This window comes from Salmo salar, chromosome 09 (genome assembly GCF_965601325.2).
Source record: "Salmo salar chromosome 09, fSalSal1, whole genome shotgun sequence".
In the NCBI taxonomy this organism is placed as follows: Eukaryota; Metazoa; Chordata; class Actinopteri; order Salmoniformes; family Salmonidae; genus Salmo; species Salmo salar.
Window position 1 is genome coordinate 45,353,653 of NC_138299.1, and position 27,749 is coordinate 45,381,401.

The 27,749-nt window shown below is 41.4% G+C and overlaps 1 long non-coding RNA gene across 2 annotated transcripts; it reads right to left on the reverse strand.

Annotated features, from left to right (window-relative positions):
- Nucleotides 1–54: 54 nt before the first annotated feature.
- Nucleotides 55–17,383, reverse strand: LOC145858015 (uncharacterized). Of its 2 annotated transcripts, none has more exons than XR_014378756.1 (4): nucleotides 17,196–17,383; nucleotides 16,509–16,758; nucleotides 15,534–15,647; nucleotides 55–5,691 (listed from the first exon to the last, which is right to left on the reverse strand). It is a non-coding gene; the product is annotated as an uncharacterized LOC145858015 (long non-coding RNA). The 2 variants fall into 2 exon arrangements; XR_014378755.1 differs by lacking the exon at nucleotides 55–5,691 and adding an exon at nucleotides 10,406–12,562.
- Between the last annotated feature and the right edge of the window lie 10,366 nt (nucleotides 17,384–27,749).

A 27,749-nucleotide genomic window follows, 5' to 3' on the forward strand; every position in this document is an offset into this window, starting at 1 on the left:
TTGTGTACTGCTAAACTTGGGGTGGCAGGTAGCCTAGTGGTTAGAGCGTTAGGCTATTAACTGGAAGGTTGCAGGATCAAATCCCCGTAGCTGACAAGGTAAAAATCTGCCACTGAACAAGGCTAGGCTGTCATTGTAAATAAGAATTTGTTCTTAAGTGACTTGCCTGGTTAAATAAATAAACTAGACTGGAGAAGCTAAAGGGTAAAGACTGATACTACACACAGGCAACACTCCACATGGAAGGAAAGGACTGTCATTACACTAATGGATACCCTCTTTAGGCCTTGTCCTTAAAGTGGATTAGAGCTTGCCCTCACTAAGAACACACACTCCCCCCTCTCTTGCTAAAACAGCTCATCCCTGAATGTTATGAGACAGGCTGATACAAACAGTCATTTAAAAGTGGGGTCATTTAAAACAGACATTATAATTGACCTTGAGCCTAGACTCAAATATTGAGCCTAAACTCAAATATTGAGTCTAGGCTCACATAACCGCCAACATATTTCAGACAGGGTTAGCTGACCAGTACATTAGCCCCAACATGTTTCAGACAGGGTTAGCTGACCAGTATATAACCCCCAACATGTTTGGTACAGGGTTAGCTGACCAGTACATAACCCCCAACATGTTTGGTAGAGGGTTAGCTGACCAGTACATATCCTCCACCCTGGAGCACCTAGAAATGTGTCATTATTAGGGTGAGGGGTCAACGGGGTCATCTAACTGCAGATGAAGAGACTACTAGTTCTGGTTTGAGATGGATGGTTGGGTTTGTGGTTCTGGTATGAGATGGATGGTTGAGTGTGTGGTTCTTCATCCTGCAACAAGGGAAGCTTTTGGGGATGAGATAACTTGAGATAACAACATGCACCAACAACATCTATTGGAATAACAAACAACGACAAATGTAGCTTTTGATCAGAATTCACATCTCTGAAAGAGACAGTTATTTTAGTGTTACTGTGAATTTAAGTCATTGATTTGCTATTGGTTTCAACCTCAAAAATCAACATAGAAAAGTCTGAATACAAGAAGTCTATTTTCAGTCTCTATACATGTCCTGTACCTTTAGTTATACCACATCATTGTTGAATACTTGTTTCTGATTGGCTAGAAGGTCATTCTAGAACTTACATTAAGCCTCAAAGTCTAAGCCACTGGGAGGAACTGTTAAGATATGGAACTGTTTTACAGTTTTTCCCAATTGCTAAAACACAATTTTGCAAACTAGGCTGGTTTTATCAAAATAACTAATACAATTCACAAAACCACACACCCAAACTGCAAAATACCTCATATATCCTGCAAAATGAAGCACTGCAACCAAAACTACATATAGCATTATCAAAATCAAACGTTTGCACGAAATGGCACGCACTTCATTCATATTACCAGATTTTTGTCTAACCAACTATACACTGTTTGGGCATAATGAAAGGCACTCTCATCTTTAGTATGCTTTGCCATAATACTAAAATAGTTCAAATTGTAGAAAATTCTTCAGATGCACAGATATATTTGCAGATACACACACATGCTGTTGAAACCTTTTATTTGTCACCAAACAAGTCAGTGCAACATATGCACAACAGATGTATTTACATTGGACTGAACAAAAATATGAAAAAGAAAATTGCAGAAAAAATGTGCAGAAAAAATATATTGAAAAAAGATGAGGCAAGAAAAATAATTAGGCAGCATCTTGCCACACAGCTGGGTCTGGCCACAACGCCTCGTCCACATCACAGGCAATATCTTCCCTTGCCAGACATCGAGGGAAGAAGCGCCTTGAGTGCCTTATCCATCCCTGAATCGCACCCACATCAATCTCATCACATGCCTCTTCCATAGCCTGCACAAGAGGCATGCGCACAGAGGGCTGCCGGTCGTATACCTTCCACCGCCATGCCGAAAATAACTCTTCTATGGGGTTCAGAAATGGTGAGTATGGTGGGAGGTATTGCACGAGAAATGGTGGGTGGTCAGCAAACCAGTTTTGGACTGGGGCTGCACGATGAAAGCTCACGTTGTCCCATACTACAACGTGCTGGGTTCTTTGATGGTCTGCATCATTCATACGCTCTGGTGGTATGAGAATGTTGTGGAGTCTGTCAAGAAATGTGAGAATATGGGCTGTGTTGTATGGTCCAAGGTTGGCATGACGGTGGAGGACACCATGCGTATTGGAGATGGCAGCGCACATTGTGATGTTCCCACCATGTTGGCCAGGAACATCTATAATGGCTCTGTGGCCAATGACGTTTCTCCCCCTTCTGGTCTTTGCTAGGTTGAACCCAGCCTCATCTATAAAGATGAACTCATGTGGGATTGCATGAGCATCCATTTCCAGTGCTCCCTGAAAACAAAGAACAAAAGCAGTCAATATGGTGTTATCCAGTACACTGGGAAACAATGTTGCGTGTAGTGTACTGCAGTCAATATTGTACTTACATCCACATATGCTCGTCTGACCTCTTTGTTTCTTTGAGAGTTTCTCTCAAACGGCACCTTATAAAGTTGTTTCATTCTGATTTGGTTTCGCTTGAGAATGCGGGCCAATGTGGACAGACTGACTCGTTGAATGTTGTTGAATATGGTGTTGTCTTGGATGATGTAGCTTTGAATTTCTCGTAATCTGATTTCATTATTTTCCAAAACCAAGTGTACAATGGCAGCTTCCTGTACCCCGGTGAACATTTGGCCCCTTCCTCCACCATGGTTGCGTCTCTCAGTCCTTTAGAAAAACAAAAAAACTAAAATATAGGGCTTGGACAATGCAGCCTAAAGATATTTCCCCCACAATAGAGTAAATTCTACAGGAAATTTGTGCAGTTAGTGTATGACATCAGCCATTCATGAAGTAAACAGGTGTCACCCAACTGATACACTATGACATCGGGTGTACTACATAGTGTGAAAGAAATGTTGGTTACATACCTGTACTCCAGTCTAAATGTCCGGATGACACAGGCGACAGTAAAACGGCTCAAGTTAGGCTGCACACTCTGTCCAGCCTCTCGCATTGTCAGCCCATGGTTGATGACATGATCAACTAAGGTTGCTCTGATTTCATCTGAAAGTTTTCTTCTTTGGCCATAATCTTGTCTACCAGCTCTACCCCTACCTCTCACTCTTCCTCCCCCTCTCATTCTCACCCTTCTTCTCTCTGCAACGGCTTCCATTGTTGTTGTAAAACAAAAGGTGCTCACCTGTGGTCTTTTCATAGTGCTTACTTCCTGATTGAAGTGGTAACATTTAACCATTGAGGTGTTTGGCCAGGTGGCACATGCATTGGCCAATTAGCTCATGTCGTGTCATTTTGAATGGCAGTATTTTGAAATGGCAAACATGTGACTTTATGTCAGATTGTTGTGTCTTATGCAGAGAACCGTGTGCAGTGCATTTAAAAAGTGCCATTTTGAATTGCAAAATGTGTGTAAAGCAGAAAATGTGTTTAGACTTTTGGAGACTTGAGAAGAGGTTTTGCTCTCTGTGTGTCAGTTTAAATAATTGTGCTGTGCATGTCATTTTAGTGTGTTAGCATTTGGAAAATACCATCGATCATTCAGCTAATTGATTTTGAATTTTAGTACCCCTTTAGATATCCCAAAATTATATTAAACAATTATTTGAGAAAATATTGAATTTGGACTTTACTACTACAGCCCATAGAAACACATTGAATGACACATTAATAAATGGCAAAAAAAAAACAGTACAAAAATAAATCATAAGGAATAAGGTTTTGAAGTGTCTAAGAAAGCTCAGGAAATACAGTGGCTTGCGAAAGTACTCACCCCCCTTGGCATTTTTCCTATTTTGTTGTCTTACAAACTGGAATTACAATTGATTTTTTGGGGGTTTGTATCATTTGCTTTACACAACATGCCTACCACTTTGAAGATGCCAAATCTTTTTTTCTTGTGAAAGAAACAATAAGACAAAAAAATTAGATATCTTGAGCGTGCATAACTATTTACCCCCCAAAGTCAATACTTTGTAGAGCCACCTTTTGCAGCAATTTTTGCTGCTCCAGCTCCTTCAAGTAGGATGGGTTCCGCTGGTGTACAGCAATCTTTAAGTCATGCCACAGATTCTCAATTGGATTGTGGTCTGGGCTTCGACTAGGCCATTCCAAGACATTTAAATGTTTCCCCTTAAACCACTCGAGTGTTGCTTTAGCAGTATGCTTAGGGTCATTGTCATGTAGGAAGGTGAACCTCCGACCCAGTCTTAAATCTCTGAAAGACAAATAGGTTTCCCTCAAGAATTTCCCAGTATTTAGCGCCATCCATCATTTCTTCAATTCGGACCAGTTTCCCAGTCCCTGCTGATGAAAAACATCCCCACAGCATGATGCTGCCACCGCCATGCTTCAGTGTGGAGATGGTGTTCTCGGGGTGATGAGTGTTGGATTTGCGCCAGAAATAGCATTTTCCTTGATGGCCAAAAAGTTCATTTTAAACAAGTCAGTTAAGAAGAAATTCTTACTTACAATGACGGCCTACACCAGCCAGACCAGGACGACGCTGGGCCAATTGTGCGCAGCCCTATGGGACTCCCAATCACGGCCGGTTGTGATACAGCCTGGAATTAAACCAGTGTCTGTAGTTTCACCTCAAGCACTGAGATGTAGCGCTGCGCTACTCTTCTCACAGATGGGGCACTGGGGACACCTTTCCCTATTGTGTGCACACTTGTGGGCTGTAAGGTCAGATTTTAGACCAAAGCGCTCTCCACAGTCAGAAGAAATAAGGTCTTTCTCCTTGATGTGCCATTATCTGGTGAGCTTTTAATTCTCTGGAACGTGAAAATCTTTTCTCACAAATAGGACATTGTTGAGGTGTCTTTCCAGTGTGTGTGTGTGTATACAGATGTTGAGTAAGGTCTGATGCTCTGTTGAACGTCTTCTGACAGTGAGATCAGTGGTAAGCTCTCTCACCAATATGTAAATGCAAGTGTTCTTTAAGATGCCCTTCCTGTGAGTACCTCTTCTTACAGTTAGGGCACTGATAGAATGTACTAGCAAGTGTTGATTAAGATCTAATGTCACCATGCGATATTTCCTGACATTGTAACTGCCTGTGTTTCTTTAAAGCCTGCACTGTCGAAAATGTTAGCCCACAGTCAGAGCAGTGGTGAGGCTTCTCTCCAGAGTGTACTCGCAGTAAGAACTGAACACTCTTTGTATGTCTTCTCACACTGTGAGCAGCGGAAAGGCCTGTCAGCACTGAGTTCACAACTGCTTTTTAAGACATTTATTGTCAGAGAATCTCTTCTCACATTCAGGACATTGGTAAGGTTTTACACAAGAATGTATCATCATGTTCTTTCAACTGATCTAATCTAGTGTACTTTTTAGCACACTCTGGGCAGTGGAAAGATTTTTCTCCTGAATGTAACAGCATGTGTTTCCTTAAACTTTGCCCGCACTCAGAGCAGTTTTGACCCTTCTCTTTAGGACGGACTCTCTTGTGTCTCTTTGACAATGTCACAGAAGCAACACTTCCTTTGCTACTTGCACAGTGGGAAGACATCTCTCCAGTGTGGTTGTGATCGTTTTTGTGGATCTCTTCTTATGTTGAGGGCTGTGGTGAGATCTCTTTGCTTCGTCAACTTCCTGGAGTTGCACCACTGATGTAGATAATTTCTCCACTGATGGGTCTGAGGACTCGGGACCCTCTCCTTGCAGGCATGACAACAGAAAAAACATGTAGTAATAAAGCAGAAGATACATTTCCATGATATATGAACTAACAAAGTACATCTTATAAACACAAGAGCACAGTTGGAATTTTTGCCGTAGATGTCTAACCATGACAGTCATTAAACAGTTATTGATTCACACACACATTATATATATATATATATATATATATATATATATATATATACACACACACACGCATATAGATATCCATCCATACATACATACATACATACATACATACATACATATACACATACATACATATATATGAATCAATAACTTTGGGATAGGATATATATATATATATATATATATATATATATATATATATATATATATATATATATATATATATATATATACTGCTCAAAAAAATAAAGGGAACACTAAAATAACACATCCTAGATCTGAATGAATGAAATAATCTTATTAAATACTTTTTTCTTTACATAGTTGAATGTGCTGACAACAAAATCACACAAAAATAATCAATGGAAATCCAATTTATCAACCCATGGTGGTCTGGATTTGGAGTCACACTCAAAAATTAAAGTGGAAAACCACACTACAGGCTGATCCAACTTTGATGTAATGTCCTTAAAACAAGTCAAAATGAGGCTCAGTAGTGTGTGTGGCCTCCACGTGCCTGTATGACCTCCCTACAACGCTTGGGCATGCTCCTGATGAGGTGGCGGATGGTCTCCTGAGGGATCTCCTCCCAGACCTGGACTAAAGCATCCGCCAACTCCTGGACAGTCTGTGGTGCAACGTGGCGTTGGTGGATGGAGCGAGACATGATGTCCCAGATGTGCTCAATTGGATTCAGGTCTGGGGAACGGGCGGGCCAGTCCATAGCATCAATGCCTTCCTCTTGCAGGAACTGCTGACACACTCCAGCCACATGAGGTCTAGCATTGTCTTGCATTAGGAGGAACCCAGGGCCAACCGCACCAGCATATGGTCTCACAAGGGGTCTGAGGATCTCATCTCGGTACCTAATGGCAGTCAGGCTACCTCTGGCGAGCACATGGAGGGCTGTGCGGCCCCCCAAAGAAATGCCACCCCACAACATGACTGACCCACCGCCAAACCGGTCATGCTGGAGGATGTTGCAGGCAGCAGAACGTTCTCCACGGCGTCTCCAGACTCTGTCACGTCTGTCACATGTGCTCAGTGTGAACCTGCTTTCATCTGTGAAGAGCACAGGGCGCCAGTGGCGAATTTGCCAATCTTGGTGTTCTCTGGCAAATGCCAAACGTCCTGCACGGTGTTGGGCTGTAAGCACAACCCCCACCTGTGGACGTCGGGCCCTCATACCACCCTCATGGAGTCTGTTTCTGACCATTTGAGCAGACACATGCACATTTGTGGCCTGCTGGAGGTCATTTTGCAGGGCTCTGGCAGTGCTTCTCCTGCTCCTCCTTGCACAATGACGGAGGTAGCCGTCCTGCTGCTGGGTTTTTGCCCTCCTACGGCCTCCTCCACGTCTCCTGATGTACTGGCCTGTCTCCTGGTAGCGCCTCCATGCTCTGGACACTACGCTGACAGACACAGCAAACCTTCTTGCCACAGCTCGCATTGATGTGCCATCCTGGATGAGCTGCACTACCTGAGCCACTTGTGTGGGTTGTAGACTCCGTCTCATGCTATCACTAGAGTGAAAGCACCGCCAGCATTCAAAAGTGACCAAAACATCAGCCAGGAAGCATAGGAACTGAGAAGTTGTCTGTGGTCACCACCTGCAGAACCACTCCTTTATTGGGGGTGTCTTGCTAATTGCCTATAATTTCCACCTGTTGTCTATTCCATTTGCACAACAGCATGTGAAATGTATTGTCAATCAGTGTTGCTTCCTAAGTGGACAGTTTGATTTCACAGAAGTGTGATTGACTTGGAGTTACATTGTGTTTAAGTGTTCCCTTTATTTTTTGGAGCAGTGTATATATCAATAACTTTGGGATAGGATATGTTATTTCCCAACTCCTCTGTAGTAGTCCAATAAATAAGCTCGACATTTTTTTGAAAAACAGAGGTTGATGACAGCTTTGCACACACTTGGCAATCTCTCAACCAGCTTCATAAGGAATGCTTTTCCAACTGTCTTGGAGCTCCCACATATGCTGAGCACTTGTTACTACCTTGCATGAATTTGCAGGTAGCTAACCAACCAGGTTCAATGTTAGATGGCGAACATTAGGCTATAAGAAGCCAAGCAAATGGCTCTGAGATATGAATAAAAAGATCATACATGTAACGTTAGCTAGGTAGCTAACGTAACTTGAAATTAAAAGATTGTCAAAATTAGAAACGTATAATATCTGAAAATGTAGCTAGCAAGACTATGTTACCCATATGCATCATCAACTGTCTCCTGTCACGTATGCCATGGTTGCCCTTAGTTGGAAGAAGACGTAATCCGGAGACAGGTGTTTTCTCCTTAGCAATCACACTCAAATTCCACTGATTTCAAAACTCGGTCCTCCGGAAAGTGGAGAGCAATACTGACCAGCTCAAATAGACAGAAGCATGCTATATGGCAGACCAATCCCAACTCACCTCTTGGCCTGTCCAGCCCACTCATTATCTCAGCCAATCATGGCTAGCAGGAAGGTTGCTGTTTTTTTCTGTGGCTAAACCAACTAGGCTTGTAATGTAACAATTTTATTTGTATTTACAGATGGCATACAAGTTTGTTATTAAGGCACATGAAAGTTCACATGTTACAGAAGGCATTTCTGCCCCAAAAACAGGCATTTTCATTTAAAAAAAAGGTTACGTTCAAACGGCTCTCCTAGTGACCCACGACATACGCCTAGTTTCCTGAAACGGGTCACATATGGAGAATCTACTCTGCGTTCGCTAGCTTGAGCTGGCTAAAGTCAGCCACTAGCCATGCAGAGTGTTGGCAGTGGCGAGCTACAATCCATCAATCACGAGGTGTGATGTAAACAACTAATTAGATTCCCCACACGTGGGGGCCGCATGATCCTGCTCGGCTACTCCAGTCTAGGCAGCTCTGACTTGGAAAATCCTTCCTGCCTGTGCTAATTGTTTAGTACCTTGTCTGCTCTTCATTTGTTTTTCATCCTCTAATTAACTTCTCGACCTGTTCTGCCTCTGGATTATTGAGTCAAGGATTTATCTATACTGAACAAAACTTGTAAAACGCGTCATGGAATAATTTCTATGATTTTACTGTTTTTACAGTTCATATAAGGAAATCAGTTAATTGAAATAAATTGATTAAGCCCTAACCTATGAATTTCATGACTGGGTGGGCCTGGGATGGATCAAAATGATTGGCCCAGCCAATCAAAATGAGTTTCTACACAAAAGGTCTTTATTAAAGACAAAAATGCTCCTCAGTTTCATCAGCTGTCCGGGTGACTGGTCTCAGACGATTTCGCAGATGAGAAATAGTTTGTCGAGATTGGTGTGGAAAAACTTGACTGGCCTGCACATAGCCTTGACCTCAATCCCATCAAACACCTTTGGGATGAATTGGAACGCCGACTGCAAGCCAGGCCTAATCGCCCAACATCAGTGCTCGACCTCACTAATGCTCATGGCTGAATGGAAGCAAATCCCCACAGCAATGTTCCAACATCTAGTAGAAAGCCTTCCAAGAAGAGTGGAGGTTGATATAGCAGCAAGGGGGGGGGACCAACTACATATTAAGATATTCAACTAGCAGGCGTCACATACTTTTGGTCATGAGGTGAAGTACTAAGTCAGACAAACACCAACTAGACTAGAACAGGCACAAACCCACAGAACACAACATAAAAGCCAGCAGATATAAAGTAAAGAGAGAGTGGAGACTTACCGATTTGACAGCTGAGTTAGCTACCAAAGAGCCAAGGAGTCGAGGGAGAGTCAGCTAATCGAATAGCGATATAGTGAGGTAAAACAAAATAATATTTGTCTGTAATAAAGACCTTTTTGATATTTTAAATGTCAAATTAAATGGGGTAGGGATCCCGGATAGCACGTGTTTCATGTAGTTTTATTGAAGAAGCCAACAGTGCCTTAGCCAGTGTGTAACAACTTCTATATACCGCCTGCTGAAAAATGGCATCCGGTCTATAACCTAACAGTTCAGCACCTTACCAGCAGGTGGCATCCAAGCATTACTTTTTATTTTATTTAATCTTTATTTAACTAGGCAAGTCAGTTAAGAACAAATTATTATTTACAATGACTGCCTACACCGGCCAAACCTGGATGACGCTGGGTCAATCATGGCCGGTTGTGATACAGCCTGGATTCGAACCAGGGTGTCTGTAGTGACGCCTCTAGCACTGAGATGCAGTGCCTTGGACCGCTGCGCCACTCGGGAGCCCGTATAACAACACGGACACTTATTCCACCATGCCTAGATGGAATACAGCTTATGTAAACTAGACGTCAAAACGTTTTAGAAAATGGCACTTTAGCCAAACCTAACTATTTTCCTAACCTGCTACGTTAATTATCACCCGCTACGAAAAGTTAATTTTGACAAAAGCGGCATACCTTCTAGACAAAACGACCCCCCCCCCACAATGGTCTAGTGGGCCAATAAAAACAAACAGATATATGCCACCATGCGGCTGGATTGTTCCCCTCATAGGGGAAAATGACTTCAGAAGGAAACAACCCTTTTTAAGATCTTCTGTTGAGATTTATCCAGCGGGGATGAGATCTGAATTCAGGGTAAAGCCTTTATTATCAGTGATCAGATCGCGTATCGCTGGTAATAAAACCTGCTCGCTTACCTGCTTAATCATCATATTCCCAAAATCTTAAAATTCCTCTTTAGTGACGGACTGTCAGCAGGAATGTAAACTTATTCAATAAACATGTACATAAATACCTTTATGGAATGGCAAAGATCCGGTTTGAGGTACTACAAGGACCTGTTTAGGCTGGGAAGCATGCGAACATCTTAATAGCCGATCACTTATATCATGGTTCATCAGTCTACACCAGTCTCTTGGTAGTTATTGAAAAGGAACTAGTTTCCCCTTATTAGAATGAAAGATGTTCTTTTTCTAGTATAATATGGAATGCATGTTACAGTATACTACAGTTCTATTATCTCTAATGCATATAAGAATTTGAGGAATGTTGAGAAGTGTGTAAATGGTAAAGTTGGTTAATTCAGAACTAAAGTGTTGGGTAATTGGTCAGCTGCACAATTACATTTCTAGGTCCATACGTGTTAAGAAAAAGGGATTAAGAGATTCTAGAAAATGAGGAGCTTCACCCTCTCTCTTTACTAGTGACGAATCGAATGTCCCCTCTCCTTCCCGAAATTCAGAAGACGCTAACATCTGCGAAATCGTGATTTGTCCAAATAACCAGTGACGAAAACGCCAAAACACCAGACCTACTGCCGTTCGTTATCACACGCATCCCATTCCTTCCAGACAGATTCTATGGTACCAGTTATGTTTACATAGTCCATGAGAGAATATCTAGGTGGTAACTGGAAGTGGCATCTCTACACCCCTCTATGGCATAACAAGGCTATTACTTTCAGGTAATAAACCATTTGAGCCAAAAGCCTGGTGTGCAAAAGAGATCAAAAATCTAGGAGATATATTTAACTCAGAGGGTCTCCCTAGTTTTCCAGGAACTTTGTCTCTTTATCTTAGTCGACAGTCTACACTTTGTGCCTATGGTGTACCATTGGGTACAAATGTGGGAACTTGTCCAGAGGTTTGGTGTCTGCTATTTATTTTCATCTTCAATTACTAAAGCAAAAATATCTTCCAAATGGTTAAATCATGGGTAAAGTATTTGTCTGATGATGAGGCTATTGACTGGGAGAATGTTTGGGAGAATATAATTTCACTGATCAAAGAACACAAACCATCAATTCATTCATTGTAAGCTTTGTCATAGGTTGTACTGGACACCACTTATAATATTTCATACAAAACAGGCTTTAAGCCTAAACTGTAACCTGTGCCCCCCCTCAATAGACTTGGCACATATAAAACAGATGATTTGGGATTGATATGTTTTGGAGGAAAGGATAATCTATTCTGACTTCACTCTTTGAACCGATTCCTCTTCTACTTAATGACAATTCCAGTGAACAACAGTGTATGGTTTGGCCGGCTGGGTTGACTGCTGGCCAAAAATGTATTGTTCAGTGCTGGTTGCCACCACATGACCTTCATATAACACAATGGTTAGCATGTTTCCGCAGGTGTCGTTCAAGATATGATGGGAATGGGAAACTCTTCCCACAGTCAGAGCAAGAGTAAGGCTTCTCCCCTGTGTGAACTCGACGATGAGAGGTTAGATGACTTGATGTTGTGAAGCATTTCCCACAGTCAGAGCAGCAGTAAGGCTTCTCTCCAGAATGTTTTCGCAGGTGTCTTTCAAGATATGATGGGAATGGGAAACTCTTCTCACAGTGAGGACAGTGGTGAGGCTTCTCTCCAGTGTGTGTTCGCTGGTGCACATTCAAACCACTCAGTTGAGAGAAACTCATCCCACAGACAGAGCAGGAATAAGGCTTCTCTCCAGAATGTTTTCGTAGGTGTCTTTCAAGATATGATGGGAATGGGAAACTCTCCTCACAGTGAGGACAGCGGTGAGGCTTCTCTCCAGTGTGCGTTCGCTGGTGCACGTTCAAGCCACTCAGTTGAGAGAAACACCTCCCACAGACAGAGCAGGAATAAGGCTTCTCTCCAGAATGTTTTCGAAGGTGTCTTTCAAGATATGATGGGAATGGGAAGCTCTCCTCACAGTGTGGGCAGTTGCGAGACCTCTTAGCTTTGATCCCTTCCTGATGTTTCTTCCCTGATGCAGGAAATGTCTCAACTTGGTCAGAGGAGTTAGAGGTCTCTCCTGGGTGAATGACAACATAAAAACAGGTGAGCAGGTACAGCACACATCCATAATCATTGGATCAAATTAAAAGAAAGAAATGTGCCTGATAAAGCAAAGGAGTTACATACTGTAGGTGTGTCTGCTTGGAATTAATGCTACATCTGCTTTATCTTCTTTTCTAAGTGACAATACTGCTGTTGAGCATCTTTAAAGACCCACTCCAGACTTCCTATCACCTAATGTATCACTTGATGTACTTAACAAAAGGCACATCTCAATGGTTGGTCAAGGTGAGAGCTTAACACAGGAACAGGAATTCAGCGGGTTTTGTGAGATTCTGGCAGGTATGGCAGTGAAATTGGGAGTCTAGTTCGGGACAGGACAGGATCAACAGTCCACAGGAACAGGCAGTACAGGAAGTGTAATATTGCGTTTGCTTTTTAGGTGGAAATATGTCACGTGAGGAGCATTTCATATAAACAACAAATGTGTAGGGTAGGCCTAACATAGTTTACATAATAAAAACGTATACAAAAATGTAAGTCATTTCCACACTTCCCCTTCCGTCAGCTCACTCTTGCACATCTAGGACCCATCACTAACATTAAAGCCAAGGAAAGAAAAAAAATGTTTTACCTAAATTTGATGGAGTTGTCTTTGACAATGAAGGAACCAAGTACACGGCTTGTAAAAAATGCTGCGGTTTAATCAAATAGGCGAGAGCGACACGCAGCCTGAAGCGGCATAGCTGCTCATACTTCCAACAACTTTACCTTCAAACCAAATTGTTTGCACATTTAACTAAACCAATGCCTTCGGAGGTGAAGAGTGAAATAAAAATAGATTGACTTATGCAGTACTGGCCCTCAGGTTTTTTTAAATGTTTTATGTTCATGTTGTAAATGTTAATGTATTGTAAATCTTCATATGTGCTCAAATGTAGGCTGGTGCTGTGCTGAGCTGTAGGCCGGTAGTGTGCTGAGCTGAGCTGTAGGCCGGTAGTGTGCTGAGCTGAGCTGTAGGCCGGTAGTGTGCTGAGCTGAGCTATAGGCCGGTAGTGTGCTGAGCTGAGCTGTAGGCCGGTAGTGTGCTGAGCTGAGCTGTAGGCCGGTAGTGTGCTGAGCTGAGCTGTAGGCCGGTAGTGTGCTGAGCTGAGCTGTAGGCCGGTAGTGTGCTGAGCTGAGCTGTAGGCCGGTAGTGTGCTGAGCTGAGCTGTAGGCCGGTAGTGTGCTGAGCTGAGCTGTAGGCCGGTAGTGTGCTGAGCTGAGCTGTAGGCCGGTAGTGTGCTGAGCTGAGCTGTAGGCCGGTAGTGTGCTGAGCTGAGCTGTAGGCCGGTAGTGTGCTGAGCTGAGCTGTAGGCCGGTAGTGTGCTGAGCTGAGCTGTAGGCCGGTAGTGTGCTGAGATGAGCTGTAGGCCGGTAGTGTGCTGAGATGAGCTGTAGGCCGGTAGTGTGCTGAGATGAGCTGTAGGCCGGTAGTGTGCTGAGCCGAGCTGTAGGCCGGTAGTGTGCTGAGCCGAGCTGTAGGCCGGTAGTTTGCTGAGCCGAGCTGTAGGCCGGTAGTGTGCTGAGCTGAGCTGTAGGCCGGTAGTGTGCTGAGCTGAGCTGTAGGCCGGTAGTGTGCTGAGCTGAGTTGTAGGCTGGTAGTGTGCTGAGCTGTATGCTGGTAGTGTGCTGAGCTGAAGGCTGGTAGTGTGCTGAGCTGTAGGCCGGTAGTGTGCTGAGCTGTAGGCTGGTAGTGTGCTGAGCTGTAGGCCGGTAGTGTGCTGAGCTGTAGGCTGGTAGGCCGGTAGTGTGCTGAGCTGTAGGCCGGTAGTGTGCTGAGCTGTAGGCTGGTAGGCCGGTAGTGTGCTGAGCTGTAGGCCGGTAGGCCGGTAGTGTGCTGAGCTGTAGGCCGGTAGTGTGCTGAGCTGTAGGCCGGTAGTGTGCTGTGTGCTGAGCCGTAGGCCGGTAGTGTGCTGTGTGCTGAGCCGTAGGCCGGTAGTGTGCTGAGCCGTAGGCCGGTAGTGTGCTGAGCCGTAGGCCGGTAGTGTGCTGAGCCGTAGGCCGGTAGTGTGCTGAGCCGTAGGCTGCAGTTTTATGCCGATGCTGTGCTCAGCTGTAGGCTACAGTTTAATGTGCTCAGTGCTGTGCTGAGCAGACGATCCTGCTGGGGTCTCTGTCCTCACCTCCAGCCTTAATCCATCTACATTTAGGTCATTTAGAGTACGCTCTTATCCAGAGAGACTTAGGCAAAACAACCACATAACTGTCACATATTGCATTAATGAAATGTTCAATACTTGGTAAACCATAAACTATTAAAACATTTAGGTAATTTAATAAACTATTTGTATAGTTTATTCGCCATTAGTCAGGAACTCCACACAAAATTATTTTTCTGGGTGTGCGCCAGCTCATGTTTTTAATAATACTTGGTAAACCAACGCAATAGCCTAAATATTTCTGCGGGCAAAAAAAGAGCAAGAGATGGGAGTGATTTTTTATCAGGAAGGGACAGGAATGTTCCGGGGTTACAGAACTGTTGCGGGATCTGGACAGGGAAAAAAATTGCCAGGACAAGAAGGGACAGGAAAGAATTTTCACTCCCGTGTGAACCTCTAGGTGTCCTCTGACATGGTAAAAGTGTGGTTGTGGTGGGGTGCTCTTTTGTCCTCAATTGCTCCTCCATTGTTTCCACATGCAACTCCTTCAATTGCCAAACCTTAATTTCATAATTGTGTCTAAACATATTTCACCCTTGTGTGTGTGTGTGTGTGTGTGTGTGTGTGTACTTTACTGAATTTATACTTGGAATATACTTCAAATCAAATTTTATTGTTCACATACACATGTTTAGCAGATGTTATGCGGGTGTAGCGAAATGCTTGTGCTTTACTTTTTTTAACTGGAAAAGTTCAAAGATAGCTGGAGTGGGAACCGTTAAATCAACTAACGTGTTACTGGATCATCTGACATGCCTAAAAATAGTACATTAAATCTGCTCTTACCATGATCAGCAGATTCCCCAATGTCTTCCTTCTGTTCTTCATTAATGGCGACATTTAGCCCCAGTGTTTGACTGCTGCCTGCCAGCTCTACTGATGCCATGTCTGGACTCTCTCCTGTGTAAATGAGAATAGAAAAAAAAACGTGTCAAAATGTGACATATGCATTAACTAACATGTTGCATTCACTTGAGGAAATAAAATAAATACTAAAACCATGTAACAAAGTGGTTGGCATGCAACTAAATAACCTAACTGTGTACTTGATATCTGCCTGGCTCGATCAACAACAGCCCCAGGTATTACATTTACATTACATTTAGTCATTTAGGTATCTTAAGGTATCTTAAGGAAAAAAAATAAAATTGGCATCTTAAAAATAATATTCTAATAAATCAGTCTCTCACTAAAAGGCAAGTATGAAAACCAGCTGGCACTGTGGCCCTCGAGGACCAGAGAAACAGTGTATCCGCTGTTGATAAAACCTGGGATGTAAATCTTAAGTGAAAACGGTAGCAAACTGTTTGGCCAGTAACCGAAAGAGTCGGATCCCCGAGCCAACTAGATGGGGGGGGGGGGGGGGGGGGGGAGATCTGTCGATGTGCCCTTGAGCAAGGCAGATAAGAGCATCTGTTAAATGACTAAAATGTAAAAATGAATACGCAGTGTGTATAACAGTATCACAATGCAATGTAAAGTGGTAGAAACATTTGAATGAGCCATGTTGAGAATACAGTATTCTATATACATTACAATACCTTATGAACATACACAAGGAACCAAACACAAGCAAAAGGAACGAAACAGGAAGGGACCTACCTGAATGTATCCAATAAAAACTCTTATTTACATTGTAAACGGTTTCTGTTGTAAACGTTTTGCAATAGACCAAGGTTTTGCTACATTCTGCAACTAATGAATACACCCCTGCTCTCTTACCTTGGTTGTAAACGCTGTTGATAAAACCTGCTCTCTTACCTGGGTAATCCTCACATTCCCAAATCTTCACTTCCTCCTCTTTATCTTTCGTGATGATATTCAACAGGAGTGTTTGACTGCTGTCTTTCACTGATGCCATTTCTCCTGCGGTGCCCAGGGGACTCCTTTATCACAATCAGGACCCAGTCAATACAGGCTTGGGCTCCGTTTGGGTGGAGAACGGCAGGCTAGTTATCTTCACTCTCCTTAAGTAAAGACCAGATAGATAAACAACCTGTAAAAGAAAAACCTGTATAAAAAAAAATGCAGGGCTGTTATGTAATTTGGTGACTTGCTATCTAGTTAGCACACACAGCCATTGTTTTCTGATGTAGACAGTGATTTAATCAGTGTTGCTACGCTAATTTAGTGACCCGTACCGGGTCTCGGCTGGCTAAGCTACGAAATAAAGTATCACATTGCAAGATAACCGTAACTAGCAATATGTTATTTGGGGTTTGGGTTTTCGCCACAATGTATTGCTAGCTACATATTAACCTATTTTGATCAAGTATGTGATGGCATTTGTTTTTCAATTGATTAACTTTAGCAAATAGTTGAGTAACATTAGCCAGTCCTTGCGGTTTTGTCTAGTCCTGGCTTTTATTAAAATTCACTTTTATTTCAATTTACTTGACCAGGCCTTGCCTGGCCCCTGCAACAGACTCCTCGACAGGGTGTTCTTACCTGAGGCCTTGCTTCGCTAAAACGGAATCATAAATGCTTTTTGTGTACTGGATTAAGTTATGTGTCCATTGTTTATCGAATACAGTATTACTTATGGCTTAATATCTCCCCCAAAAAAAGATCAAAACAAAGGCGATGGCAATTTTCACATCTTCTTTTTCGACAGACTGGGCTTGTCAAACTACACAACCGTAGGGGTGCGCCACCTGTCTGCGGGAGTGTGCATCGCAGGGCGTAATATAATCATTACTCAGGTTTAGGTTATTGTCCCTCACGATGAAATCGGAGAGGGGTTTCGCCGGTGAAAAGAGCCAATAATGAGCGGAATGAGCTACTATCGCCTACCATTGAAGCACAGATAGAACAATGAGACAGATATTTCACTGGACGTATAAAAGTAAAGCATCCGCTGGTTGTTTTACACTCACTCGAGAACTGACCATATAATTAATCAACTTCATTATGTTGTATTCCTCACCAAACTTAAGAGATAAAACAATTACTCTGTATAATTGACACTGCATATAACATATAATAATAGAATAAACAATTGTATTTAACATTTTAATTAGATCTGTGATCAGCTAGTTTATTTATTGGCCTGTATGTGTCCAATAGAAAAAATACTGGTAAGTCCTGTCTGCACAACCATTACAATTATCAGAGAGAGAAAATAATTTGGGACTTAGTAATTGCTCAGTGAAACATTGTTGACAGTATATTGACATTTTATTCACTCACACAAAAAAAATGCTTTGGGGCACCATTTGTGCCTGTAGGGGAACCCTATCTAACCATTTAAGATCAGATAAAACTCTTGGTGATGGAGGAGGCAGAGAAGGTGACCGTGGTCAACATAGAGGAGGCAGCTGACTAGGGGCCCGTGGTGATGGAGGAGGCAGAGAAGGTGACTGTGGTCACCATAGAGGAGTCAGCTGACTAGGGGCCGTGGTGATGGAGGAGGCAGAGAAGGTGACCGTGGTCACCATAGAGGAGGTGACCGTGGTCACCAAAGGAGGCAGTTGAGGAGGGGCTCGCGGTGATGGATGCTGTGGCAGATGAATCAGAATTAGTTGGGTAACATAGATAATTAAGATGTTTTATTTGCATAATATGCTTATGTGAGATACTAACAGATAATGTATCTGTTAAACCATGTGAAGGGATGGCGTGATTAATGGGGAACCAATTATTTGTCTCCACAATGTCTGTGCACAAATCACTCCCTCCTTTGGCATTGGGGGAAGGTGTAAGGCCGTGTCTGGACCATTGTATGTCCTCTTTGATGTTGCACTTATCCTGGGATAGTGTATAACCTAGAGGCCCACTCCACTCAGTGAGCTTGTCCAGGGGTGGAGTCAAGAGGGGGTTGACTTGAGATGGGAGTATCTAGAGTTGTCAACTGATTTATGCCATTGGATGAGCTAATGGTTCTGTACCAGGGAGAGACGGTTCCAGTTTGGAAAGGAGGACCAGACACTGGTCTATACAATGAAAACTGTTGATACAGCAGTTGCTGTCTGCTATGTTTTATAGATATCTTTCATACAAAACTTAACCTTTGTGTACTGTTCCTAAGATCTGTGGTTCGTCATGTACGTTGAGAAGGGTGGGTCTTGGGTATAAAAGATCTTTGTACTTTTGTGTAGTCACTTTTCAATGGTTCATTAGAGATAGCGCATCAGTGAAAGTCAAGTGCTTTTGCAAAAGCATCTTAATTATTAAAGATGTAGATTTAAGTATAACTCTGACTGGTGTGTGAAGTTTGTAACTCTCCTCATTTGGTAATGCAGAAATTAGCCACCACAATGCAGAGCAGGTGACCGTGGTCACCATGGAGGAGGCCACTGATCCCAATCAGGGCAGGTATGCGAGAAAGCTGAATCTTAAACAGAAATAACACTTGGGACTAAATCAAAGTTTCAAAGTTTCAAAGTTGAAATCAAAGTTTCCTCATTCCTAGAGTTTTCCAGACATAGCCTAGGTTACATGCCCTGAAATAAACAGGAGTAGCTGAGATGGCGCCGAAGAGGATGGCAGATGTTTTACATGCTCCTAACCAACTGTGCTATTTTGTTAGTTTTTTTGCGTTGTTTGTAACTTTTTTTTAAACTTATTTTGTACATAATGTTGCTGCTAGGGTTAGCTACGTCTGGTAAGACGAGGGGTGGGGGTGTGTGTCTATTTGCCAATAACAGCTGGTGCGCGATATCTAATATTAAAGAAGTCTTTAGCTATTGCTCGCCTGAGAGTACCTTATGATAAGCTGCAGACCACACTATCTACCAAGAAAGTTCTCATCTATATTCTTCGTAGCCATCTATTTACCACCACACCCCGATGCTGGCAATAAGATCGCACTCAGGCAACTCTATAAGGCCATAAGCAAACAAGAAAATGCTCATCCAGCAGCGGTGCTCCTAGTGGCCAGGGATTTTAATGCAGGCAAACTTAAATCAGTTTTACTAAATTTTTACCAGCATGTCACATGTGCAACCAGTGGCTCAAGAAGAAGCACATTAAGGTCCTGGAGTGGCCTAGCCAGTCTCCAGACCTTAATCCCATAGAAAATCTGTGGAGGGAGCTGAAGGTTCGAGTTGCCAAACGTCAGCCTCGAAACCTTAATGACTTGGAGAAGATCTGCAAAGAGGAGTGGGACAAAATCCCTACTGAGATGTGTGCAAACCTGGGGGCCAACTACAAGAAACGTCTGATCTCTGTGATTGCCAACAAGGGTTTTGCCACCAAGTACTAAGTCATGTTTTGCGGAGCGGTCAAATACTTACTTCCCTCATTAAAATGCAAATAATTTTATAACATTTTTGACATGCGTATTTTTTGATTTTTTTGTTGTTATTCTGTCTCTCACTGTTCAAATAAACCTACCATTAAAATGAGAGACTGATCATTTCTTTGTCAGTGGACAAACATACAAAATCAGCAGGGGATCAAATACTTTTTTCCCTCACTGTCAGGGGAAAAAAAAAAAAAGGCTGAATTTACCAATTCTGTGGCGACAAAGGGATGCTGGACATGTTTTGCGGAGCGGTCAAATACTTACTTCCCTCATTAAAATGCAAATAATTTTATAACATTTTTGACATGCGTATTTTTTGATTTTTTTGTTGTTATTCTGTCTCTCACTGTTCAAATAAACCTACCATTAAAATGAGAGACTGATCATTTCTTTGTCAGTGGGCAAACATACAAAATCAGCAGGGGATCAAATACTTTTTTCCCTCACTGTCAGGGGAAAAAAAAAAAAAGGCTGAATTTACCAATTCTGTGGCGACAAAGGGATGTCCAGAGTTAAATTAGGATATTAAGATGTGTTTCTGTAACATGAACAATTCTCAGGTCAATAAACTGCAAACATGTGTATAGGGCATACATTCATTAGCTGACAATAAAATTCATACTTAATCGGTATTTTTCTGGATTTTTGTTGTTGTTGTGTTGTTATAGTTTGCTACGCTGACACGATTGCCTCTACACAAAACATTTCTACGTGACCGTTCTGTAACGTTGAGCCCTGCTGAACAGGTCCCGTATTTTTAGTAAAGCTCGCAATTGCTTGTATTACTACTACAATTACAGGAAATAAATTGTACATTTTACCTGTTATGATCATAACAACAACTAAGAATGGTTAACATGCACTTCGAACAGACATCATCTATGTGTTGTCTTCTTTGTCTTTTGGGTCACTGCTGTGTCCTCGCCGTACGGTTACGTCGCGTGACGTCACGTGACGTTGACACTCCTTTGTAGGAAGGGTATCATGATTCGGTTGACTCGGACACTATTATTTTATTATTCGATTTTTTTAAAGCATTTGATACATTTGAACACAAATTACTAATACATTTGTTGTACTGTACACATTTGGTCTCGTGACTAGTTTGTCTCTGTTATCGATATGTTTAATAAAGATGTTGATAGTTCTAATATGATTAATCGTAACACATCTAAAATATTTAATATTCACCGTAGTGTACGCCAGGGTTGCCCTATGTCAGCTTTCTTATTCATTTTAGTTGTAGGATTACTATCTATTTTCATTTTAAACAATGCTGAATTAAAAGGTATTTCAATATTTGGAAAATAACAAACAATATCTAAATTAGCAGACGATACAACTCTGTTTCTAAAAGACAAGGATCAAGTTGCTATTGCACTTAATATTATCAAATAATTCTCTTCTGCTTCTGGTCTGTAACTTAGTTTAAATAAATGGAAAATATTGTCCCTGCTGCATAACTCAAATTAACAATCTGTTGAGAATATTCCAGTGAAAGATCATGTGAAAATTTTAGCGGTGCACATGGTGAAAAACATTATTGCCCGTCAACATCTCAATTTCTCTCAGAGATGAAAGAAAACAAAATCCATCTTTAATAACTGGCTTTAATAAATGTTCAAAGCAGAGGGTCTGTCACGTTGTCTACCCTGCTCTATCCCTATTTGTAGCTGATCAAACTAGCAAGGATATCAACAAAACTTTTCTAGACTGTACATGGAAAAATAAAGAACGCAAACTTAAGAAGCCTGTAATATCAAACCAAAGAGCTGATGGTGGGCTTGAAGTTGTCATGGTTCCACCTGTCACCACAGGGCGGCAGAGACCGTCCTTGAGACAATAATGACAGGTGGTTTCTATCACTTATTATGATTTCCCTTTAAGAAAGGTGTGTTTTCTGTTTCCCTTTGCAGTAGCTTGATTCGTTTGCCGTGTGCGTTTGTCTCCTGAGTTTCTAGCCCTAGTGTTTGTTGGTTTCCTAGTGTTACTGGAATCATTCTGTTACCGTTTCTCAATAAAGTATTTTTGTTTATCTGGTCTCTTCTCTGCTCCTGGGTCCAACCTCATATTGTCACAGAAGTACTAGACCTCATTGATATCAACAATACCTTTAAAGGTAAACTGGATAAAAAATATGTCTGCTTAGCTCTGGAATCTATATGGTACTTCATACTTAATTCTTGAATTTTTGTGGATGTGCAACTATTCTCCAGCAAAATTATCCAATAAACTGTCCAAAGATTCACGAACAAGCCCTTAACGATGTTATGTCCACAACTTCTCCCCATACAAGGCACTTTTGTGGAACAACAAAGATATTGTTGTTAAAAAACTAGTCTTTGTTTTTCCCTAAGTGGTTGAAAGAAATATTATATTTGTGCTTGATTTATTTGATAAAGAAGGAAATATACTCTCTTATAGGAAGTTCTTAGAAGCATATAACTTCTCAATACATTATAAAATAATTTAATTCTATATGCAAACAATACCTTCAGGACTTACTCAATTAATGAAATCTCCTTTGTGTTTTGGAGAACATGTCAAGATAAATGCACAACTTATGTTAGAAGGTTTCCCCCTGCTGGATAAGAAATGTAATAATATATACATTTTTAACTCCAAGAACAAGATCTCTCCTAGAGGAAAATTATTCTGGAATGCATTTTTTACTGAAATTGAATGGAAGAAAGCTTTGTTGCTCCCTCACACATTTTGTAAATCAAATCAAGTAAAATAAAATCTTGCACAAAATAAACCCTTGCAATAAATTAATGGACTAAGAGGACATATGCCTTTTCTGTGATAAAGAAGGGGAAACTATTATACCATTTTTTTAATGAGTTTGACTCTGAAGTTATTTTGAAGCGAGTTAAGTATTAACCTTTTTAATTTCATCAATAAGACCCATGTATTTACAATGAAAGTTGTAATATGTTATTATTCAAATGAAAACAAAACTTACTGAATTTGTCGTTTATTTCTTCTGGTAAATTGTATATACACAAAAACAGATATTTGAAATCTGTCCCCAAAGCAATATATTTTTACTTGAAATCCAATATGAAATTAAATATCTAGAATTAATCAATAACAAACAACACTGTATTCTTACAACTCTACCATAGATTTGTAACTGTAACCCCTGACCTTATTTTATCTATTTTAATTTAGGAACTTTAACTTTTGAATGTCAATTCTTGTGATAAGTTGTTTTTACTTTAATGTTATTTTATGTTTCTTCAGAGAAAATATTCTTGTAGTGATGTCCTATGTTTTTATGTTATTGTATTGTAATTTGTAATTTTATGAAAATAAATAAAAAGGAAGGGTATCATGTGATCCTGTCAGATGTGTATTATTACTTTTTGATAGTGTTCATAAATTATTGTAGTTGCATCTGTCTTTACTTTGAATCACGTTTACGTTTGCTTAAGCAATATCCGTTTTTGTTTTTATCATGTATGCAAAAATGATGACCCGTTTTCTACCCTTAACCGGATAAGATGTGAACTACAAATATGGCGACATTTTGTAGTTTATTTTTCTGACCCTAACCCTAATCGGATTCTTATCAATATATTCGCCAATATCATTAAAATATGCCTGTAAATCGATATTTACCTTCATTAAAACCTACATAATGCTTTGCTGCATGAGCACATGCCAACTCAATGTTCAAATTGGTGCACTTTTTAAAATGTGTTTTTAAGTCCTTAATATTTAACTTTGAAATGTTGTAGCCTAAGGATTTAATTATGTCAAATACTGTTTGGATATACTCATCTGTTCTTGACTTACAAATCATTAAAGTTAGGGAGAAATTGCACCTTTGGGGGGCACTACTGAGCACCTCATGGCCACCGGGAGTATGAGATTTCACAAATATTTCTGATTCCTCCCAAGTATATTTTGTGCTAAGTCACAAGTCTGAGCTACAAAAAACAAAAAACATAATTTTGGGGATTCCATGACTAGACATGGCTTGTTAAAATATAAGGTTTTCTAGAGGTGTATAGAGGTTCATGGCAGAAAACATGTATATCTGTCACGCCCTGACATTAGAGATCACTTGTATTCTCTATTTGGTTAGGTCAGGGTGTGACTAGCATGGGAAATCTATGTTTCTATTTCTTTGTTGGCCTAGTATGGTTCCCAATCAGAGGCAGCTGTTTGTCGTTGTCTCTGATTGGGGATCATACTTAGGCAGCCATTTTTCCCACCTGTGATTGTGGGATCTTGTTTGTGTGTAGTTGCTTTCTGCACTGCATATAGCTTTACGGTCGTTTTTGTATTTTGTGTTTTTTTCCAGTGTCATTTTTAATAAAAGTAAAATGTATGCCTACCACACTGCACCTTGGTCTCATTCCAACAACGTGCGCTCCCTGTGGCTCAGTTGGTAGAGCATGGTGTTTGCAACGCCAGGGTTGTGAGTTCGATTCCCACGGGGGGCCAGTACAAAAAAAACAATTTGAATGCATGAAATGTATGCATTCACTACTGGAAGTCGCTCTGGATAAGAGTGTCTGCTAAAATGTAAATGTAACAATATCTTTGTAAATGTTTATAGAAACATGTTTTATATTGATATTTGAGCCTTGAGCACCTCTGAAAAATACTATTTAAACATTCATCAACCTTTATATGGCCATTCAACCCCTATACCCATTATTCACATAATGTCCATAACCGCACCTCTATTGCAATGGTTTTCAGCACAGCATATTTCTGATAAAAAAGACAGATAGGTACTGATTACTCACTGCCTAACTAAATACAGCAGCTGGGCCACTATTTGGCTTTCATCCATCAAATACATCCCTCTGTTAACCCAAGCAAATAAACGCACATGTCGCAAAACATGTCGCATGTCAGTAGGATGCAGTGGTAGCATACAGAAAGAATTCTCGTAAGGTAATAAACATACTAGCATGGTAGGCTATATATACAGCATATAAGCTATGATGATATACACTTAGGCCTATATGTATTATAATCTATACAGTAGCTACACCTAGCCTATTACAGGCCTATAATAAACTCCTCTATGAAGATGCGCTTCCTATTTGAAAGTCAGTCGGCAATATAATAAGCTATAGCCTAATAAGTTGTTACCTGTTACAAATGGTAACAGGAGCCCTGCACGGCCTAAAAAGTCCAACACTGTATCAGCCCCCTTTCAAAACGCCCTAATTCTTCATGACATCCCTGGCGCAGGTCCACTGATGTCAGGAATTTGCCTACATATTCAATCTAAGTATTTACTTTACAAAATGCTTTATTCCCATCACTTTTGCTGATTGTTTTCTCATTACTCCCAGTAAAATCAATAGGCCTACTAAAGTTGTTTAGACCAATCCACTGCTCGTAACCTGCACTATATCAATCAGCATTGTGCCAGGTTCCTATCTTAGTAGGCTATATTTTTGTTAACTGTATACTATATATTGTTTTATACGATAAATATATCAACTGACATCAATTCATTTTGATAAAACAACTGTCAAATCATGTGCAGCTGTAAATAGTGATACGTTATTGTCCTTCATCAGCCAGTAAGCTTCAGTAGGACACATGGAAAGAGCCCCTATGTCCCACCATTTGAAATGATGGCGTAGGGTACAATGCCCTGCTGAAGTATATGGGTTAGGCAACAGTACATTCCACACAATATCAGATTTTCATTGATACACCGCTAACTGATTTAAAGTCAAACATAAAAAACGAGTGTTAGGCTACTGTTAGATTTGGCGAATGACATTTTTAGAAAGGTATTGTTGTACTTACAGTGTTGAAAGGGGCAGCAATGGCTTACAGCATGCTGCCCCAACACTTTTTATTACAGCAAAATAATTCATTCATACTAATGTATGTAATTGATTGAAACACACAGAGCTGTTACTGCTCAATGCATTGATTTATTGACATGGTTTCAATTCCTGACAAGGTAGGCACGTTGCTAGGAACTAGGACAATGAGGGATGTGGAACTCAACTCCAGATAAGGTCAACAGTTGAAGAGAGAAGACACTGCTGGGAGGGGGGCCATAGGGGCCCACCCTGAAAACCATCTGACTACAGTCCTATTCCATACACACACTGCTGGGAGGGGGGCCATAGGGGCCCACCCTGAAAAACCATCTGACTACAGTCCTATTCCATACACACACTGCTGGGAGGAGGGCCATAGGGGCCCACCCTGAAAAACCATCTGACTACAGTCCTATTCCATACACACACTGCTGGGAGGAGGGCCATAGGGGCCCACCCTGAAAAACCATCTGACTACAGTCCTATCCCATACAGACACAGCTGGGAGGGGGGCAATAGGGGCCCACCCCGAAGACCACCTGACCACAGTCCTATCCCATACAGACATACTGCTGGGAGGGGGGCAATTGGGGCCCACCCCGAAGACCACCTGACCACAGTCCTATCCCATACAGACATACTGCTGGGAGGGGGGCAATTTGGGCCCAACCTGAAGACCACCTGACTACAGTCCTATCCCATACAGACATACTGCTGGGAGGGGGGCAATAGGGGCCCACCCCGAAGACCACCTGACCACTGTCCTATCCCATACAGACATACTGCTGGGAGGGGGGCAATAGGGGCCCACCCCGAAGACCACCTGACCACTGTCCTATCCCATACAGACATACTGCTGGGAGGGGGGCAATAGGGGCCCACCCTGAAGACCACCTGACTACAGTCCTATCCCATACAGACACTGCTGGGAGGGGGGCCACAGTGGCCCATCCTGAAGACCACCTGACTACAGTCCTATCCCATACAGAGACACTTCCATGCCCATAAGGGTCCTGGACTTGGGCAGGCCATGACAATTTAATTTTTATTATTATTTCACCTTTATTTAACCAGGTAAGCTAGTTGAGAACAAGTTCTCATTTACAACTGCGACCTGGCCAAGATAAAGCAAAGCAGTACGACACAAACAACAACACAGAGTTACACATGGAATAAACAAACGTACAGTCAATAACACAATAGAAAAAAAGAAAGTCTATATACAGTGTGTGCAAATGGCATGAGGAGGTAAGGCAATAAATAGGGCATAGTAGCAAAGTAATTTCAATTTAGCAGATTAACACTGGAGTGATAGATGAGCAGATGATGAGCAGATGATGGTGTGTAAGTAGTGATACTGGGGCCTGTTGCACAAAACTAGGATAAGGGATTAAGCCAGGATATCTTGGTGATCCTGGCTCAATTGATCCGTAATCCGGTTGCACTAAAGATGGATAGGGGGCAGGAGGATATGTTATGGTATAAATTACCATGGAGATTTATTCTGTGGAGCTAGCCTGCTCCAGACCAGGCTAAATTCCAGGATCTATTTAATCTCATCCCTAATGTCAGTCAGCAGTCACCACAAATGGAAACCAATAGTTATTTCACTGCTCACTATACATTGTTATCACATAACTAGACCCACTGTCATTATTTAAACGTTTGTGATCATTAATTTCAATGATTTTGGATAAAAAATAATTTTTAGATTATGTTGCTATCATTAGATAATTTACAGTTTCCCATAGACTATAAGGCTATATATAAAATGATAGAATATTAGGGCCACAGAGGGGAAAAAAACACAAGTAATAATATTGTAACCGGTTGTTTTAAAGGAGGACAGTTGTTAAAATGACAGATGTGGGGCATTTCGTGAAATTGTACTTCAGTATGGTTTCATAAACAAAGACATGCTGATGTGCCAGAATATTAAGTATCACA